General features: G+C 44.4%; 1 protein-coding gene and 1 long non-coding RNA gene across 2 annotated transcripts in view; one reads left to right on the top strand and one right to left on the bottom strand.

Moving 5' to 3' along the window:
• Positions 1-10,151, bottom strand: part of LOC137058442 (uncharacterized) — a 38,083-nt gene extending 27,932 nt beyond the window's left edge. The window contains exon 1 of the long non-coding RNA XR_010900693.1: positions 10,091-10,151. This is a non-coding gene — a long non-coding RNA (uncharacterized lncRNA). The remainder of the gene's footprint in view (positions 1-10,090) is intronic.
• The window catches only part of LOC137058286 (interleukin-1 receptor accessory protein-like 1-B), an 89,266-nt gene continuing 77,096 nt past the window's right edge, over positions 10,148-22,317 (top strand). Inside the window, exon 1 of the mRNA XM_067431520.1 lies at positions 10,148-10,632. The gene's annotated coding sequence lies outside the window, so the exon portion shown is untranslated. The remainder of the gene's footprint in view (positions 10,633-22,317) is intronic.

Here is a 22,317-nt window from a genome sequence, read left to right as displayed (position 1 = left end):
TCTTCAGTCTTTATTCAAGTCTATAGTTTTTAGTCTTTAGTCTTTAGTCTTTAGTCCATAGTCTATAGTCTATAGTCTATAGTCTATAGTCTTTAGTCTTTAGTCTTTAGTCTATAGTCTTCATTCTTCCGTCTTTAGTGTTTAGTCTTCAGTCAATAGTCTTTAAGGCCTGGTTCATAGTGCACTGGTCAATGGGGCAAACACAGGTAGCGATTTATTTTTTACCAAAGCACAAAAAGCTTGTGAGAAATGTAAGAACATTTACAATGTAATAAACGGACTAGAAATATATGAGAATTTGTAATCTGGAATTCATGTTGTTGTCCTTTCATTTCATTTTAATGGGACAATGGATATTGATGAACTTTCAATATATATATTGATGCAATACACCAGATTTAGCGCAAAGCTAATTTCCTCCTGTAGTCCTGGTTTCTATTGCCTTCTGCTGTTGGTCTCATTTCCAAGCAAACATCTCTGTTAATCAGATCGGATCTCTTCCATATGGAGATTCATGCTGTGTTTTTTTCTTGATATGCACAATATGATGTGAGTGTCCCATCAGTCTCTGTATCATTATCGTTCCCTGCCACAGAATCCGTGAAGATTCTGACGCTGTGTCAGACGAATCCAGTTCTGCTCATCAAGGTCACACGATCCTCTAATGATAACCCGCTGATTATCTGTGTTTGTTTGATCATCTCTACTGCAGGGGAACCTGAAAACATCCCCGTCTGAGTCTACTAATCAAGCCTTGTTGAAACTCAAGCAAAGCTTCAGCTGAAGAAGCAGCTCTTGCCTGGAGCTCTCTGACTCGCTCTTGAAGTGGATGATCCGATAATGACACAGGCGATCAGTGACTGTTTGTGCTCATGGCAGTCATTCGTTCTTACAGCTATTACTCGTCTGGTGTGCCACTGACGCTGATCAGGGCTGACACGGGCTAGTTCGCTGGATGGATGGATGACCTCCTTAGGAAAACTCCAGCATTTATGGCTGAGTCCAGCAGGGGGCGCTCATCCTAAAGACCCTGAGTGGCTCTCTGACCACATTACCCATTGGTTGACCAGCTGAGTCTCTGTCTGCTCTGCACAAGCTGGCTGCAATGGCAAACAACTTGATTTACTAAAACATTGCCAGCAATTATAGTTAATCTAATAGTTTTGCTATTGGCTAGTTTTTCTGCCTAACATTCAGATTTTGTCAACTAAACTTAATGTGTTTATCCAGCTGATTTGTTCATTTACATTGGAAACAAAAAGAAACAAAATATGAGTTGAGTTTATATAGTGTAGTACTAGGTTACAGACACATTGAGTTAGTGAAATTCTGAAGTGGAAAGGCTGAGATAGTATTTTCTTGTAAAAGAAAACTCTTTATCAATAATCGAATCCAGTTTTATTTACAACTTCAAGAAATAGTTTTTTCTACTCACTTCATACACAGAAAACAAAAATGATGTATTACTTTGAAACAATTTTCACTCAGAATTGTCTATTTATTTATTTTTTACAAATAAATGGCGAGGAACATTTAAATCCTGAAGTAAAAGCATTAAATTAGTATTTTCTTGTTGTGTTAACCAAAAATCTTGTTTTATTCACAACTCCGAAACATTATTTTTACAGTGTATTTAAACGAATGTACTCTGAGGTTGTATCTAATTTACAAAGTTGGAGGCATTTTTAATTGTATCTTTGTAAAGTTTTTCCGGTCCAGGCGGCTCAAACCGTGTCTGACGGGTTCTTCTGGGTGATTGGTCTGAGATGATGGAACAGGAATAATGCCGATTCATTTCTCTGCGATCAAAGCCACATTTATTACGGAGGCTCTGACACGGAGAGGACAGAGGGGCCACTCAGGCTCTGAGGGCTCTTTTCTTTGGTGTCGAAGCCCTTCATCAAAATTCCCCTCACAGAGAAGCGCTTTAGAGGCCACTGCTCTGACGGGCCACAGGGAATAAAACAAGAGCCATTCATGAGCCTCACGTTCCACACACACCGCGAACATCCCAGAGGAGACACAGAATGACCATCACAGCATCAGAATGACCAAAGGATGGCCATCACAGAATGACCAAAGGATGGCCATCACAGAATGACCAAAGGATGACCATCACAGAATGACCATCACAGCCACAGACTGACCAAAGGATGACCATTACAGAATGACCATCACAGCCACAGAATGACCAAAGGATGAACATCACAGAATGACCATCACAGCCACAGAATGTCCAAAGGATGACCATCACAGAATGACCAAAGGATGACCATCACAGAATGACCAAAGGAGGGCTCTCACAAAATGACCATCGCAGCCACAGAATGACCATCACAGCCTGAGAATGACCATCACAGCCCTAGCAGAATGACCATCACAGCCCCAGAATGACCATCACAGTCCCAGCAGAATGACGATCACAGCCCCGGAATGACCATCACAGTCCTGGAATGACCATCACAGTCCCGGAATGACCATCACAGCCACAGAATGACCATCACAGCCACAGAATGACCATCACAGCCTGAGAATGACATCACAGCCCCAGCAGAATGACCATCACAGCCCCAGAATGACCATCACAGTCCCAACAGAACGACCATCACAGTCCCAGCAGAATGACCATCACAGCCCCAGCAGAATGACCATCACAGCCCCAGAATGACCATCACAGTCCCAGAATGACCATCACAGTCCCAGCAGAATGACAATGACAGCCCCAGAATGACCATCACAGTCCCAGAATGACCATCACAGTCCCAGCAGAATGACCATGACAGCCCCAGAATGACCATCACAGTCCCAGCAGAATGACCATCACAGTCCCAGAATGACCATCACAGTCCCAGCAGAATGACCATGACAGCCCCAGAATGACCATCACAGTCCCAGCAGAATGACCATCACAGCCCCAGAATGACCATCACAGTCCCAAAATGACCATCACAGCCCCGGAATGACCATCACAGCCCCAGAATGACCATCACAGTCCCAGAATGACCATCACAGCCCCAGCAGAATGACCATCACAGCCCCAGCAGAATGACCATCAGTCCCAGAATGACCATCACAGTCCCATCAGAATGACCATCACAGCCCCAGAATGACCATCACAGTCCCAACAGAATGACCATCACAGCCCCAGCAGAATGACCATCACAGCCCCAGCAGAACGACCATCACAGCCCCAGAATGACCATCAGTCCCAGAATGACCATCACAGCCCCAGAATGACCATCAGTCCCAGAATGACCATCACAGTCCCAGAATGACCATCACAGTCCCAGCAGAATGACCATCACAGTCCCAGCAGAATGACCATCACAGCCCCAGCAGAATGACCATCACAGTCCCAGAATGAGCATCACAGTCCCAGCAGAATGACCATCACAGCCCCAGCAGAATGACCATCACAGCCCCAGAATGACCATCACAGTCCCAACAGAATGACCATGACAGCCCCAGAATGACCATCACAGTCCCAGCAGAATGACAATGACAGCCCCAGAATGACCATGACAGCCCCAGATTGACCATCACAGTCCCAGCAGAATGACCATCACAGCCCCAGAATGACCATCACAGTCCCAGCAGAATGACCATCACAGTCCCAGAATGACCATCACAGTCCCAGCAGAATGACCATCACAGTCCCAGCAGAATGACCATGACAGCCCCAGAATGACCATCACAGTCCCAGCAGAATGACCATCACAGCCCCAGAATGACCATCAAAGTCCCAGAATGACCATCACAGCCCCGGAATGACCATCACAGCCCCAGAATGACCATCACAGTCCCAGAATGACCATCACAGTCCCAGCAGAATGACCATCACAGTCCCAACAGAATGACCATGACAGCCCCAGAATGACCATCACAGTCCCAGCAGAATGACAATGACAGCCCCAGAATCACCATGACAGCACCAGAATGACCATCACAGTCCCAGCAGAATGACCATGACAGCCCCAGATTGACCATCAAAGTCCCAGCAGAATGACCATCACAGCCCCAGAATGACCATCACAGTCCCAGCAGAATGACCATCACAGTCCCAGAATGACCATCACAGTCCCAGCAGAATGACCATCACAGTCCCAGCAGAATGACCATCACAGTCCCAGCAGAATGACCATGACAGCCCCAGAATGACCATCACAGTCCCAGCAGAATGACCATCACAGCCCCAGAACGACCATCAAAGTCCCAGAATGACCATCACAGCCCCGGAATGACCATCACAGCCCCAGAATGACCATCACAGTCCCAGAATGACCATCACAGTCCCAGAATGACCATCACAGTCCCAGCAGAATGACTATCACAGCCCCAGAATGACCATCACAGTCCCGGCAGAATGACCATCACAGTCCCGGCAGAATGACCATCACAGTCCCGGCAGAATGACCATCACAGTCCAGAAGGACCATCACAGTCCAGAATGACCATCACAGTCCAGAAGGACCATCACAGTCCAGAATGACCATCACAGTCCCAGCAGAATAACCATCACAGCCCCAGAATGACCATCACAGTCCCGGCAGAATGACCATCACAGTCCCAGAATGACCATCACAGTCCCAGAATGACCATCACAGCCTTAGAATGACCATCACAGCCCCAGAATGACCATCACAGCCCCAGCAGAATGACCATCACAGCCCCAGCAGAATGACCATCACAGCCCCAGCAGAATGACCATCACAGCCCAAGCAGAATGACCATCAGTCCCAGAATGACCATCACAGCCCAAGCAGAATGACCATCACAGTCCCAGAATGACCATCACAGCCCCAGCAGAATGACCATCCCAGCCCCAGCAGAATGACCATCCCAGCCCCAACAGAATGACCATCACAGTCCCAGAATGACCATCACAGTCCCAGTAGAATGACCATCACAGTCTGAGAATGACCATCACAGTCCAAGCAGAATGACCATCACAGTCCAAGCAGAATGACCATCACAGTCCCAGAATGACCATCACAGTCCCAGAATGACCATCACAGCCCCAGAATGACCATCACAGCCCCAGAATGACCATCTCAGTCCCAGCAGAATGACCATCACAGTACCAGAATGACCATCACAGTCCCAGCAGAATGACCATCACAGTCCCAGAATGACCACCACAGTCACAGACTGACCATCACAGTCCCAGAATGACCATCACAGCCCCAGAATGACCATCACAGCCCCAACAGAATGACCATCACAGCCCCAACAGAATGACCATCACAGTCCCAGCAGAATGACCATCACAGTCCCAGAATGACCATCACAGTCCCAGAATGACCATCACAGTCCCAGAATGACCATCACAGCCCCAGAATGACCATCACAGTCCCAGAATGACCATCACAGCCACAGAATGACCATCACAGCCCCAACAGAATGACCATCACAGCCCCAGAATGACCATCTTAGTCTCAGAATGATCATCACAGCCCCAACAGAATGACCATCACAGCCCCAACAGAATGACCATCACAGTCCCAGAATGACCATCACAGTCCCAGAATGACCATCACAGCCCCAGAATGACCATCACAGTCCCAGAATGACCATCACAGCCACAGAATGACCATCACAGCCCCAGAATGACCATCACAGTCCCAGAATGACCATCACAGCCCCAGAATGACCATCACAGTCCCAGCAGAATGACCATCACAGCCCCAGAATGACCATCACAGCCCCAGAATGACCATCACAGTCCCAGAATGACCATCACAGCCCCAGAATGACCATCACAGTCCCAGCAGAATGACCATCACAGCCCCAGAATGACCATCACAGCCCCAGAATGACCATCACAGTCCCAGCAGAATGACCATCTCAGTCCCGGCAGAATGACCATCACAGTCCCAGAATGACGATCACAGCCCCAGCAGAATGACCATCACAGTACCAGAATGACCATCACAGTCCCAGCAGAATGACCATCACAGTCCCAGAATGACCACCACAGTCACAGACTGACCATCACAGTCCCAGAATGACCATCACAGCCCCAGAATGACCATCACAGCCCCAACAGAATGACCATCACAGCCCCAACAGAATGACCATCACAGTCCCAGCAGAATGACCATCACAGTCCCAGAATGACCATCACAGTCCCAGAATGACCATCACAGTCCCAGAATGACCATCACAGCCCCAGAATGACCATCACAGTCCCAGAATGACCATCACAGCCACAGAATGACCATCACAGCCCCAACAGAATGACCATCACAGCCCCAGAATGACCATCTTAGTCTCAGAATGATCATCACAGCCCCAACAGAATGACCATCACAGCCCCAACAGAATGACCATCACAGTCCCAGAATGACCATCACAGTCCCAGAATGACCATCACAGCCCCAGAATGACCATCACAGTCCCAGAATGACCATCACAGCCACAGAATGACCATCACAGCCCCAGAATGACCATCACAGTCCCAGAATGACCATCACAGCCCCAGAATGACCATCACAGTCCCAGCAGAATGACCATCACAGCCCCAGAATGACCATCACAGCCCCAGAATGACCATCACAGTCCCAGAATGACCATCACAGCCCCAGAATGACCATCACAGTCCCAGCAGAATGACCATCACAGCCCCAGAATGACCATCACAGCCCCAGAATGACCATCACAGTCCCAGCAGAATGACCATCTCAGTCCCGGCAGAATGACCATCACAGTCCCAGAATGACGATCACAGCCCCAGCAGAATGACCATCACAGTCCCAGAATGACCATCACAGCCCCAGAATGACCATCTCAGTCCCGGCAGAATGACCATCACAGTCCCAGCAGAATGACCATCACAGTCCCAGAATGACCATCACAGTCCCAGAATGACCATCACAGCCCCGGAATGACCATCACAGTCCCAGAATGACCATCACAGTCCCAGAATGACCATCACAGCCCCAGAATGACCATCACAGTCCCAGCAGAATGACCATCACAGTCCCAGAATGACGATCACAGCCCCAGCAGAATGACCATCACAGTCCCAGAATGACCATCACAGTCCCAGCAGAATGACCATCACAGCCCCAGAATGACCATCACAGTCCCAGAATGACCATCAAAGTCCCAGAATGACCATCACAGCCCCAGAATGACCATCACAGCCCCAGAATGACCATCACAGTCCCATAATGACCATCACAGCCCCAGAATGACCATCACAGTCCCAGAATGACCATCACAGTCCCAGAATGACCATCACAGTCCCAGCAGAATGACCATCACAGCCCCAGAATGACCATCACAGTCCCAGAATGACCATCACAGTCCCAGAATGAACATCACAGTCCCAGAATGACCATCACAGCCCCAGCAGAATGACCATCACAGTCCCAGAATGACCATCACAGTCCCAGAATGACCATCACAGTCCCAGAATGACCATCAAAGTCCCAGAATGACCATCACAGCCCCAGAATGACCATCACAGCCCCAGAATGACCATCACAGTCCCATAATGACCATCACAGCCCCAGAATGACCATCACAGTCCCAGAATGACCATCACAGTCCCAGAATGACCATCACAGCCCCAGAATGACCATCACAGCCCCAGAATGACCATCACAGTCCCAGCAGAATGACCATCACAGTCCCAGAATGAACATCACAGTCACAGAATGACCATCACAGTCCCAGAATGACCATCACAGTCGCAGCAGAATGACCATCACAGTCCCAGAATGAACATCACAGTCCCAGAATGAACATCACAGTCACAGAATGACCATCACAGTCCCAGCAGAATGACCATCACAGCCCCAGAATGACCATCACAGTCCCAGAATGACCATCAAAGTCCCAGAATGACCATCACAGCCCCAGAATGACCATCACAGCCCCAGAATGACCATCACAGTCCCATAATGACCATCACAGCCCCAGAATGACCATCACAGTCCCAGAATGACCATCACAGTCCCAGAATGACCATCACAGCCCCAGAATGACCATCACAGCCCCAGAATGACCATCACAGTCCCAGCAGAATGACCATCACAGTCCCAGAATGACCATCACAGTCCCAGAATGACCATCACAGTCCCAGAATGACCATCACAGTCCCAGAATGACCATCACAGCCCCAGCAGAATGACCATCACAGTCCCAGAATGACCATCACAGCCCCAGAATGACCATCACAGTCCCAGAATGACCATCACAGCCACAGAATGACCATCACAGCCCCAACAGAATGACCATCACAGCCCCAGAATGACCATCTTAGTCTCAGAATGATCATCACAGCCACAGAATGACCATCACATCCCCAACAGAATGACCATCACAGTCCCAGAATGACCATCACAGTCCCAGAATGACCATCACAGCCCCAGAATGACCATCACAGTCCCAGAATGACCATCACAGCCACAGAATGACCATCACAGCCCCAGAATGACCATCACAGTCCCAGAATGACCATCACAGCCCCAGAATGACCATCACAGTCCCAGCAGAATGACCATCACAGCCCCAGAATGACCATCACAGCCCCAGAATGACCATCACAGTCCCAGAATGACCATCACAGCCCCAGAATGACCATCACAGTCCCAGCAGAATGACCATCACAGCCCCAGAATGACCATCACAGCCCCAGAATGACCATCACAGCCCCAGAATGACCATCACAGTCCCAGCAGAATGACCATCTCAGTCCCGGCAGAATGACCATCACAGTCCCAGAATGACGATCACAGCCCCAGCAGAATGACCATCACAGTCCCAGAATGACCATCACAGCCCCAGAATGACCATCTCAGTCCCGGCAGAATGACCATCACAGTCCCAGCAGAATGACCATCACAGTCCCAGAATGACCATCACAGTCCCAGAATGACCATCACAGCCCCGGAATGACCATCACAGTCCCAGAATGACCATCACAGTCCCAGAATGACCATCACAGTCCCAGAATGACCATCACAGCCCCAGAATGACCATCACAGTCCCAGAATGACGATCACAGCCCCAGTAGAATGACCATCACAGTCCCAGAATGACCATCACAGTCCCAGCAGAATGACCATCACAGTCCCAGCAGAATGACCATCACAGCCCCAGAATGACCATCACAGTCCCAGAATGACCATCACAGCCCCAGAATGACCATCACAGCCCCAGAATGACCATCACAGTCCCATAATGACCATCACAGCCCCAGAATGACCATCACAGTCCCAGAATGACCATCACAGTCCCAGAATGACCATCACAGTCCCAGCAGAATGACCATCACAGCCCCAGAATGACCATCACAGCCCCAGAATGACCATCACAGTCCCAGAATGACCATCACAGTCCCAGAATGAACATCACAGTCCCAGAATGACCATCACAGCCCCAGCAGAATGACCATCACAGTCCCAGAATGACCATCACAGTCCCAGAATGACCATCACAGTCCCAGAATGACCATCAAAGTCCCAGAATGACCATCACAGCCCCAGAATGACCATCACAGCCCCAGAATGACCATCACAGTCCCATAATGACCATCACAGCCCCAGAATGACCATCACAGTCCCAGAATGACCATCACAGTCCCAGAATGACCATCACAGCCCCAGAATGACCATCACAGCCCCAGAATGACCATCACAGCCCCAGAATGACCATCACAGCCCCAGAATGACCATCACAGCCCCAGAATGACCATCACAGCCCCAGAATGACCATCACAGTCCCAGAATGAACATCACAGTCACAGAATGACCATCACAGTCCCAGAATGACCATCACAGTCCCAGCAGAATGACCATCACAGTCCCAGAATGACCATCACAGTCCCAGAATGACCATCACAGCCCCAGAATGACAGATTTTTGTAATGTCTCTCCAGATCGGATGATGTCAGTGTGGCGACTTATGCATAATTGGGCAAAATCCATGTAAAATGCAAAGATAGAACCTCATTCAGTTTTGCTGTTCAGATTATAAACATGAACTTTCAATGTGTGTGTGTGTGTGTGTGTGTGTGTGTGTGTGTGTGTGTGTGTGTGTGTGTGTGTGTGTGTGTGTGTGTGTGTGTGTGTATGTCCCTCACCTGCATTATGGATGCTGGAATCCGAAGATCTTCTCCATTGGGCGGCAGTGTGCGTCTGCAGTCTCTCTCTCTCTCTCTCTCTCTCTCTCTCTCTCTCTCTCTCTCTCTCTCTCTCTCTCTCTCTCTCTCTCTCTCTCTCTCTCTCTCTCTCTCTCTCTCTCTCTCAGACCCCCAGTCTTCGGCTGTTCTCGCGTGTGTTTGAGCGGATCTGGAGCCGGTGTTTGTGACGCGCACTGCGGGCTGAAGGCGCCGATGGAGACGCTGGAGTTGCTCGATAACACACACACACACACACACACACACACGTGCGCTGAAGAGGATGGCCATTAAATGATGATCGTTTAACTGACGCCTCATCTTCCTCATCTCAGCTCTCTCCTCCTCTTCATCGCCATCGACGCTCACCTGCGCGCCATGAAGAGGATTTATCTGCCAGCTGATGTGGATTTTTCTCCCTGATTCCTCCAGAATTGCTCGTGTTCTGGAGAGCAGAAGACCGATGGTTTCCTTCGCTCTGCGCTGATATCTGTCCATCACTTTAGGTGAGATGACTCTCTGTTCGACACATTTATTCTCGCCTAAACTTTGATTCCGTAATGTATTTTTTTAAGAAGCCTTTAAATGTTTCGTTCTTCAGGCACACGCGGTGAATTCAACCAAATTATTTTTCTTCAATGAAAATGAAACGATAAACTTATAAATGTAGCGAAATTCATATATATATAATCTGATGGATTGATTATTGGTTCTATAAACCGATGCTCTAAAGCGAAACATTTAAAACGCGATTGATTGATTGATGGCCGGTCCGTTTGACTCTGTGAAGGGTTTCCTCATATGCGCTTTACACCGCAGAGCGATTTCACACAGTTCCTGGAGAAATTAGAAGGAAAATTAACACACACACACACACACACACACACACACACACACACACACACACACACACACACACACACACACACACACACACACACACACACACACACACACACACACACCGCATTTAAATTAATGCGTTTCTGCTTAAACGTGTGTGTGTGTGTGTGTGTGTGTGTGTGTGTGTGTGTGTGTGAGAGGACCAGAGTTGGACTGAATCTTCGGTATTTCGTGAGATTAATTTTCATTCTTACAGACGCGTTTGCAGCATCTCAGAAATGACGCGATAGCAGGACAGACCTGTGTGTGTGTGTGTGTGTGTGTGTGTGTGTGTGTGTGTGTGTGTGAGAGAGAGAGACACGTGTTACATGCATGAGGTATTATATCTGTCATCAGACAGAGCAATAAAGAAAATCATTCCACAATTTAAGACCCGCCTGAAATAAGCGTAAGAGTTGGTGACTGTCTCAGAGCTGTTTGAATGCTCACCCTTCAGATTATACGCTTCAGTTTGTAGAGAGTGTTTAGTGTTTGTTTCATTGGTTTGTGCAGTGGAAGTGTGTGTGAGTTTGTGTGTGTGTATTTGTGTCCTTGTTTATATTACATTGTGGGGACCAAAAATGTCCAGCCAGCGGTTTTCAAAAGGCTTCTAAATCATACAAGGATGTGTGTGTGTGTGTGTGTGTGTGTGAAGGGTAGGTTTGGGGCAGAGTGTGTGTGTGTGTGTGTGTGTGTGTGTGTGATGGGTAGGTTAGGGGCAGAGTGTGTGTGTGTGTGTGTGTGTGTGTGTGTGATGGGTAGGTTAGGGGCAGAGTGTGTGTGTGTGTGTGTGATGGGTAGGTTTAGGTGCAGAGTGTGTGTGTGTGTGTGTGTGTGTGTGTGTGTGTGTGTGTGTGTGTGTCTGGATGCAGTGGCTCTTCTTTTCCATCATGTGTTCAATGCTTTCGTTGAGTCGTTTGTCCTCGTTCTATCCGTCCGTCTGAGACACTGCCTGGAGATCTCGGCTGCGTCTGCCTATCTGAGGTTTTATCGGAGCACTCTCACGCAGCTGGGCTGGTCTGGTTAACCTTCTTCTGGAAGGAAAGGCAGCTGGGCTGGTCTGGTTAACCTTCTTCTGGAAGGAAAGGCAGCTGGGCTGGTCTGGTTAACCTTCTTCTGGAAGGAAAGGCAGCTGGGCTGGTCTGGTTAACCTTCTTCTGGAAGGAAAGGCAGCTGGGCTGGTCTGGTTAACCTTCTTCTGGAAGGAGAGCTGTTTGGGGTTAGATCTCGGCACGTTTTCTCTGGCCTGGAGCGGATCTTTCTCAGATCTTCAATAGATGCCGATTACATGATTTCCTGCAATCCTGAGACTCGTCGGCTCATTAATCTCTGATATCGGAGTATTAATTCTGCAACCATCTCGTCAGATGGCTTTTGGAGAGTTAATGCGGGTGAATTAATGGAGTTCTGTTTGGGCAGTTGCTTCATAACGTATACTAAAGACGCTCAGTTTCATGAATGTTTTAGGTGCTTTTCCTCTTTACATGGACCTGCTGGTATTTTCCATTTAGTCTGTTAATTAATTTGAGCTCATTAAAGCCACCCGCTGAGCAGTTTCCTCAGAGTTATATAATCCATAAGCTCAGCATATTAACATCTGTTATTGGGAGATTTTAATGACATCTTTAGGCTACAATTCCAATCCTCAAATCTAATGATTCGAACACTTGAGTTAACTTCACTTAATTGGAAAAATCTAGTATTCTCTACTATTCACATACTATACTCGGAAACCCAGGTTAAGATTAATTGATTGGTTTGAGTGCCAATTTGTCAAGTAATAAAAAAAACCCCCCTTATGGGGATCAGTGTTTTTCCTACACTCAAAAAAGATCCGTTGGATTTATTTAATGCCTTATGTCAACAGGTTATTTTTTATAAACATTGTTTACTTCAGTAAAGGTTGATTCAGTGCCATTTAGTTGAATCAGGTTAACATTCTTAATTTTATCCAAAACTATTAAGTTTAATTATTCTAATATGAATATCAAACAAAAACCATAACAAGTAGTCCAGTTTAATTACAAATGTTATCTAACAAGAGAAACTTACACAATCTTACTGGCTACACTGCAAGAAATGCTCTTCTTACTTAGTAATGTTGTCTTCTTTCAGTCCAGATATCGAAATATTCTTAAATCAAGAAGCTTTTACTAGAGAAGTAAAATGACATATGATATTGTTTATTGTTTTCTGGGAAAAAATATCAAAATGAAGTCAGTTTTTGCTTAAAACAGGCAAAATGATCCGCCAATGGGGTGAGAGAAATAATCTGATTTCTGACTGAGACGGAAACAAGAAACGAGATTATTTTTCTCACCCCATTGGCGGATCATTTTGCCTGATTTACACAAAAACTCTCTTCATTTAGATTTTATTTTCAACAAAAGAAGAAAAAATCTCGTATGTCATTTTACTTTTAAAGTAAATGGATCTTGATTTAAGAACATTTAGATATTTAGACTGAAAACAAGAGGAACCACCAAGAAGATGGTTTAGTTACATCTCTGGGATGCGTAAAGTATTTGTTTTATTATTATTATTATTATTATTATTATTATTATTATTATTATTATTATTAAAACAGCTTTATTTGTTATTAGCAGGTCTTCACAAGCTCTACACTTCACCACAATCATAAGGTCTAAAACACTAACACAAACATTTAAATACCAACACAGCGTTCAACATTACAAAGACTCTCCATTTTCTCATCTGGTTAAAAATGCATAAAATAGCGCTTTATTTAAACCCTTACTCTCCAAATTCAGCCTGCTTTGCAAAGCATGATGGGAAGTGGAAGTTTGATTGGGTCATTGATTGAAACGTTATTCCAAAATAAAAACATCGTTCTGTCAAAGAGTAACGGTTTTAAGTCAATATAACATGAAGCAATTACATCTGAACCAGAAACCGCATATGGCGTCAAATCGAGATGAACTGCTGAAATAAAGTGAACAGCATCATACTTTTGTTTTTGTTTTTTGAGTGCAGCGATGCAACAGAAAATCACAATTATTTGGTTTGAGGAAGAGAAGTAATAAATAGGTTGCTTTTAAAAGCTGTCCTAGCTTCTGCATAATAATTGGGTTGATATAATCCATCAATATCGTGCTTGAGTCACACACACACACACACACACACACACACACACACACACACACACACACACACACACACACACACACACACACACACACACACACACACACACACACACACACACTTCAACATTCGGCATCAAAACACAACAATGGACGCTTTACTAAGTCCAGAGTAAATCTGAAGTAAAAGATCGAGTTCTTTTCTAGTTTCTACAGCTCTTGTGTAGTGAACTGAGCATTTGCTAGCACAACACACTAGCCTATTTCTAATACGTTTTTAAAGGCAATCGATTTGCATGCTTTTTTCTTTAAGGCAATTGTTTTGCATGCTTTTTTAGGGAAATCAGTTTGTATGTTTTTTTTATTAAGTCTAACTAATGAGATTTTACAGTGAAAATGCGCTTCGGTTTTGCATCACCTGGTTCATGAACTCATTTCTCTTCTTGGCTTTTGGGAGTTGTTCTGTGTTTCTTCATCACATGTTAAAGCGTAACGCATTCGAGCGGCGTTCCCACAGCGATCCCAGCGTTTCTCTGTAATGCGCGCGAGCGGCGTTGAGCTTCGGGGAACAGAGGGATGAGGGTTACTCTGGAGGAAAGCAAAGCTAAGCCCAACTCTTCCGCTTCTGTTTGGATTTGACATTCATCTGGAAGGGAAGGTGGCAGTAATCTCTCTGAAGCGCCGTGTGTGTGTGTGTGTGTTATTTTTAGACTTTGTGCTCATGTTCAGGTACTAACAGTAATGTGTGCTGAAGAGAGATGCGTTTCCCTCTGTGTGTTTAGAGAAGAGAAGACTGTAATGTGTTTAATTATTATAGGCGTCATCCTCGCTGTCAGCTCTCCGGTGGGTCTGGTGTTTCTCCTTCCCAATCGCCGAACTCTGATCGGTGCCCCCTCTCTTCCCTCTCTTCCTTCTCTTCCCTCTCTTCCCTCTCTTCCCTCTCTTCCTTCTCGTCCCTCTCTTCCCTCTCTTCCCTCTCTTCCCTCTCTTCCCTCTCTTCCCTCTCTTCCCTCTCTTCCTTCTCTTCCCTCTCTTCCCTCTCTTCCCTCTCTTCCCTCTCTTGCGGATCCGCTGAGTCACGCTGGAGCTGGTTTCAGGAACCACGCTCTCATCCCATCTGAGTTTGGGAACGTGAGTCTAACACTCGTTCTCCATGTTTGGGGAGATCGTGGCCATTTCTCATCCCACATCTCATGGACTTGTTTAGGATGTCCGGAGCTGCTGAGTTCTTGGGTTTCTTTGAGAACTGTTCTTTTGTCAGGAGTTCGACGAAGGATTCTGGCACTTTTACAGACCATGTTGAAAAATCACAGCTTTAATCCCTTAAATGCATACGATGGGTCTTTAGCGACCCGAGACGTCATTCGCTCCCCTTCTCCTCCTCCTTGTTCATTTTTTAAAGTTTGACATCAATCTTCTTAGTATTCCTCAATCAATCCATTTTAAACAATATAACAACAAAACATGTATAGAATTATAATAGAATGCCTGTTTTTCCGCTAATTCTTTTGTCAAAATAGTATAGGGTCGCTAACGACCCGAAGTGTGTAAGAGTATGTTTTTTTGAGCCATGATAAATTAATCTATAATGACAAAATAGGTTCAATTCACCTTTATTCCACAAGGCGGCGATGTCTGATATGCAATGATGAAGTTATGTTTCACTCATAGTCACTGCAGGCAGAAAACAAAACTATAATAATTATAATCTGCAAAACATGAAATGTCTCAGTGATTTACTGCAGAGAGCAAGAACTAAACACATTCAGATATTACTGTCAATGTCACTGATGATGGATGTCAGTGAGCAAAATATTGATTTTGAAGACGTTGAAAATGAGACTATGCGTGAGATGGCGAATATGAGCTCTGATGAGGACAGATGGGGTAAAACATCTGCTCAAACTGAACCCTTACAAGCTCCAAAAGGTCACAAAATATGCTTTCTTTTACTCTTCTGTAATGGTTAGTCCAACATCAGGAGTTTTATATATTATCGCGACTGCTAGAGATCGATCCATGTTAAATATAGATCTGGGTCGCTAACGACCCGAATATGTAAGAATGTTTGGCCAAACAGTCACGCATTTAAGGGTTAAAGGCACCAGAGCCGGTCCGTCCCCTCATCCGTCTACCTTATTGACTCCTGAATGGGTCATAGCAGGACCTTAAGCCGTAGTAATGGACAACCTTTAGGGGTTCAGTGGGTTCTGGACGCTAATGCCAAAAAGCTTCTATATAAGGAGAAATGCCTTAAATGAGTTCATAATACTCTCATGTTTAACTGGTTATTTAAAGCCCCATCCCGTAGTTTTTCCTGTTTGTCGCCATCTCTGTTCGAAATCTGGAACTGCAGTTATTCGCGGATTTATCCACTTGCTGTCATTCACAATCACTGTATGAAAGTATGACCAACATAAGAACGATTAAATCTAACGACCGCTCATGTCAATCCGTGCAAATTATGCTTTGTTTTCAAATGTTAATGTTAACATCAGCATTGCGTGACTACATTTCATGTGTATTAGTTCACTTTCCATTTCTATGCTGTCTAATTTCTAATCGTCATATACCAGAAAATGATTGTGGAGTAGAGGTGAATGCTCCTTCTTATAGCTAGCGCAAAATAATTAATATTTAGTATAATGCACATAGCAAAACGAAAAGGCACAACAAAGAAAACTCCCTAACTGTATGAATTAAGCGGACAAGTGTGTTACGGTTAATGTCTGATCTGTCCAGCAGAAGAAAGCTGGTTTAAAACACGGAGGTCACGCCGCCTTTCAAAAGCCTTTCTTTTCTTCTTTCTTTTTTTTCTTCTGTAGCCACGCCGAAGTCAGAAAATTGTTTAATTATATCAAGTCCCTGAGAAAAGGCTATAAATCTCCACCTCCAATATACTTCACGTGATATAGTCTGCTAAGCGGACTCCTCCTTTATGTGTACAGATGTGAAGTAATGATGCAAAGATGTGCTCGAATATCCCGCGGAAATCCACCAGTACCACTGGAGTTAAAAACATTACAAGATAGTGTTTAAAACTGGCTGGTTATGTATTTGCTCAATTCATTTTGGATAATTTTTGACCCCCAAAAAGTTACGGACTATCGCTTTAAGTAATGAAATGGACCACAAAACCAGGTCACCAAAACTGAGATTCATACGTCTCCTGAAAGCTGGATGAATAATCTTTCCATTGCTGCCGGGTCTGTCTGGACTATATTCAGTCGAGATCTGGAATCTGAGGATGCAAACAAAAAAATTGAGAAAAGGTCCTGTTGTACTTATCCTAAATATTCCCAAACCACGGATGTGTATTTCCCTTATCCCGGAGTTCACCTTCTGTGCCGTTATAGTCAACCAGAGCTGCTTTATAGAGGACCTGGATCAACACGGAATCTTATTTACTTTTTTATTATAACAATAATTACACTTTGTTGGAAAAGGAGCGGGATGAAGCAAAGCTTTTTTTCCTCCCACCCCTTATATATATATATATATTCGTTTTAATCACCAACCAAACTTTTACTGTACATTTTGCACCAAACGACCCTTCACCCTATATTTACATATGGCACTGCGATCGATATCATAACCCACACTCTATTCCTCTTCATATCCCTGTAATAAAGTGTTTTATATAACGTTAGAAAGCTCGGCTGAACAAAGACACGGCTCTTCACTCCATTCCTCAGTCATTATTTCCCTGGTTCTCCGTGTAAAGCGCTGTATAAATGAAGAGCTCGTTTGCAAAAACAGATAACTCATAAATCATGTTTTTATTGTGTATCGGCAAACGAGTAATGTCAGTCAAACTGCAGTCGGGTTGTTTTAATTAGGTACGAACACAACAACAATATTAAACTTCCAAAATTACATTTCATAGATTTTTTTATATATTAAAACTTCACATTTCATGTTTCAGAGTAAAAAACCAAACAAGTAATTGCTTTAAGTGCAATATTTAATATTGTTTAACTCAAAACAAGAGGTAAGCCCATAAATAATCAATATTAAAGATTATACAGAGTTTATAGTATCACTGAATTAGTGCCGCATTGTCTGATTTATTTATTAACATCATTAATATGATTGGATGTAAAACTTACTGCTTTAGATGCTATCGATAATTCTAATTGTGTTCATTGATTGTGCCGGTTCAGAAATTAATGGATGATTGTGTTAAAAATGTCCCCAAAGTTTATACAAATGCTCACAAACTTCAAGATATTTTTGGAAAAAGTCTTTGTTTGAGATCTTGATTTTTATACTTTTTTACGTGATATAATTAAGCAATATCACAAGAGCAAGAGAGTCGAGCATGACTGAAAACATGATGGTGCTTTTATACAAACATTCAATAATAATAATAATAATAATAATAATAATAATAATAATAATCATAATAATCATAATAAAAAACCTTATCCTCAACATTATTCATGCATTTGTAATTGACCCCTTCAGATCTTCTGTCCCAGCAGTGTTAATGATTTCACCTGATTGGTAAGAGCTCTATATCGTAACTTTATTCTAATTATATTTATTATTCAAATACATGTGATCAGCTACAGAATACACACACTTAAACACATGCTTAAAGAAAGCCAAGAATGCAAAATAACAAGACCAAGATAGTAAGAGGTAGCCCATTTCCAAGCACAAATCTACCTAAATATTGGAAGTATAGAAACGTAATTTCTACAGTATAAAGTATTAAATACAATTATATTTGTTAAATAGTTTTATTCATCGTATCATATTTGTTTTATTTTTGCCATGTGTTTTTGTTAAGTCACGTTGTTTTCAACGACTTGTGATTTACAATTTTTACTGGTTTTTACAATATTAACTGTTTTTATTTTTTGTGTGTTTTTTGTTTGGTTTGGTTTTTGGGGGTGCAGTGAATTCAAGTAAAACCAGACCAAATATTGTTATAATCTTTCTTAAATTGATGCACAAGGGTTAAGCGCCGTCCCGTGAGCCGCTTTACCTAAAGGCACAGTTTGTGGTGTGTGTGTGTGTGAAGGTGTGGTGTGTGTTGTGTTAGTGTGAGTCCATGAGAGACCGCCACACTGTAAGCTTGACAGCCATAGCTTCTGTCATGGTTGGGATTAGTAAATAACTCTTGGACAGTATTGTGTTGACCTCAAGCTTCAGGAACAGGGTTGGGATTATTGGAAATCTTTTATATGCTTCAGCAAATGTCTTCTTCTTCAGTATGTGATGTCGGACACGGAGTGCTTGAAGTAAAGCGTGTTTTGATTTCTTCAGACGATGTTCTTACAGAATATGAAGCCTGAGCGCTTCACGTACGATTATATGATGGAAACTATAGATGTTCAGAGGAATCTGATCCAGTCATTCCTGCAGGTTTTCAGTGTGAGATGAGAGAAACCTGCCGTGTTTGGAAGGAGACTCAACCCAAGGCGTTGTTCTGTGTAAATCAGAGTCTTCTTCTTGACTGTGCGTTTGCTGCAGCAGCTTTATCTCCTCCTGTAATGGCGACGCTGGGCTTTATGTCATTTCTCTCGTTGAAGCGGTTCGTTGGGAACGCGGGAGTCTCACACTTTACTCACACAAAACAGCGATGGGGAAGATCATTTTGATTTAGGTTTATTCATGAGCCCTATTCGGACGGGGATTGGGTCTCGTGGGGTCGGGAGGTATTCTCATCATTGATGTCGAATCCAGAATATAAGTGTTTTTCTCCCACCGCCTGCGTAAAAATAAAGTGTGTGTTATTTTTGCAAGGTTGCTGCTAAAATGGGCATTCCAGGGTCTCTATATCCCATAATTGAGGTCGCTTCAACCCGTGGACATGGAAAGCAATCGGCAGGAACGCCGCAGACTTGGCAACACAGTGCAGTTGAGCTCTGTTGACGTTTGACAACTAACGTTATGCGTCACTCCGCTGCTCTGATTGGTTGTCGGTCTGTCCAATCGAGGTCTTTCCTGGTTGGGTTGAAACACGCCCCATAATCACAGCCCAATGAGCATCAGACTCACATTCTGACTAGAGTTGAGTATTAACACGTCAGGCTAAGCTACGTGCGTCCTGTCACCGATTAAACCGCCCTGTCAATCATTTCCTCACCAATGAAAACATTTCATTTAATGTCTTACCGCTTGGGAGAGAAACTCTGTTCATCTAGTCTGTCATGCGGAGACTCGTGTGTTTGCAGTTTGAATACAATAATGTGTTTATGTTAATAGCCTATCATCATTACAAAAGCTCTCAGTGCTGTTTCAGATGAAACATAACGTGGATAAATATATTTTCATCTGGATAAGTTCTGATGATTATTCACTCCATCCCTTCATTTCTCGACTTAACCGTCACACATCCGCCATGTTTGTAGTTCTTTAGCACTTTTTACTCGTGTTTGTTGTTCTAATCGAATCCTCGTCCAACTCCCAATGGGTTGTGGGTAATATCAGCTGTTAGAGTGTGTATCGATTCGCACTTCAGATTCTGTAGACCATCCTTTGGAATACTCATTTCAACACACCACAATTTGGGATGTACTATTCATTGTTTTTGAATGCTATATAGGACAGATAGTATGCGAATTGGGATGCATCGACCGTTTCTAAACTCTGAGTTTTCTTTAGGAACCAACATGTATTCCTCATTATAATAATTAATGCGCAGAATGAAGGGGCGGGGCCTGGTTGAGTTAGTTAGTCTAGTGTTGAGACTGCTGGTTAGGGTAAGGGGGCGGGGCATTTCCCAAACACCAATCACAACACTGCTCCGGCCGACCAATCAGAGCACAGAAATAAGATTATTTTTCTTACCCCACTGGCAGATAATGTAGCCTGTTTTAGGCAAAAACTCACTTCATTTTGATATTTTTCCCCAGAAAACAAGAAAAGAAAATCTTATGTCATTTTACTTATTTAGAAAATGCATCGTGATATAAGAATTGTTAGATATTTAGACTAAAAACAAGATAAAATTACTGAGGAAGAAGAGCATTTTTGGCAGTATAGTAGTGCTGGTGTGTGTAATGATTTGATCAAATCCCTGACACCAAACGTTAAATCTCATAATAAAATACAATTTCCTGTTTGTATGAAATATTGTTGAAAGGAAGTTGTTTGTCTCCGGTGCTGTAATGTTGTCGCATTAACCTCTATCATGCGTGTTTATCCGGCGTTTTCCTCTCTAGACTCATCGGTTTCACTCTGAGCAGGAGGAACAGCGACCCTTAAACATTTATTCTGCCCAGACCAAACCTCACCGAGTCTAAACAAGACATAATGTGTTCGGTTTACTTTAGAAAAGATGTGATACAGAATTGCTCACTGTAATTTCCGTGCATTCGAGTTTACCCGTACAGAAGGAAGACGCAGCCTTGCAGATAAGGAACGGAAGACACACACACACACACACACACACACACACACACACACACACACACACACACACACACACACACACACACACACACACACACACACACACAGTCGAGAGCTGGACGCATCTGTCCCGGTTCTGTCGTGCTAAAAACAGCCTAATGTCCATACAGCAGCGCGAGGACTGAATTATTCAGGTGTTGGGTGTCAGTAGTGCTGTGTGTTTGGAAAGATTCGGGCTGGTTTGTCTTATCTTTGGTCCTGACAGTAAAGAAGTGTCTCTCTTCTGCATGCGGCCCCAGCGGTGTTTAGGCCATGAGCGCGTCTCCGCCTCCAGAGTCTGATGCATGAATGCAGAATCAGGATCTTCATTATCATCCTCTGCCGTTCAGGCCACTGAGGAGCCGAGTGTGTTCAGTGTGTGGAGATCAGATGTGTGTTAGTGTGGAGCCGAGTGTGTTCAGTGTGGAGATCAGATGTGTGTTAGTGTGGAGTCGAGTGTGTTCAGTGTGTGGAGATCAGATGTGTGTTAGTGTGGAGTCGAGTGTGTTCAGTGTGGAGATCAGATGTGTGTTAGTGTGGAGCCGAGTGTGTTCAGTGTGTGGAGATCAGATGTGTGTTAGTGTGGAGTCGAGTGTGTTCAGTGTGTGGAGATCAGATGTGTGTTAGTGTGGAGCCGAGTGTGTTCAGTGTGTGGAGATCAGATGTGTGTTAGTGTGGAGCCGAGTGTGTTCAGTGTGTGGAGATCAGATGTGTGTTAGTGTGGAGCCGAGTGTGTTCAGTGTGTGGAGATCAGATGTGTGTTAGTGTGGAGCCGAGTGTGTTCAGTGTGTGGAGATCAGA

The sequence above is a fragment of the Pseudorasbora parva genome, chromosome 22, assembly GCF_024679245.1.
Source record: "Pseudorasbora parva isolate DD20220531a chromosome 22, ASM2467924v1, whole genome shotgun sequence".
Lineage (NCBI taxonomy): Eukaryota > Metazoa > Chordata > Actinopteri > Cypriniformes > Gobionidae > Pseudorasbora > Pseudorasbora parva.
This window is presented reverse-complemented; position numbering and strand designations above follow the sequence as displayed.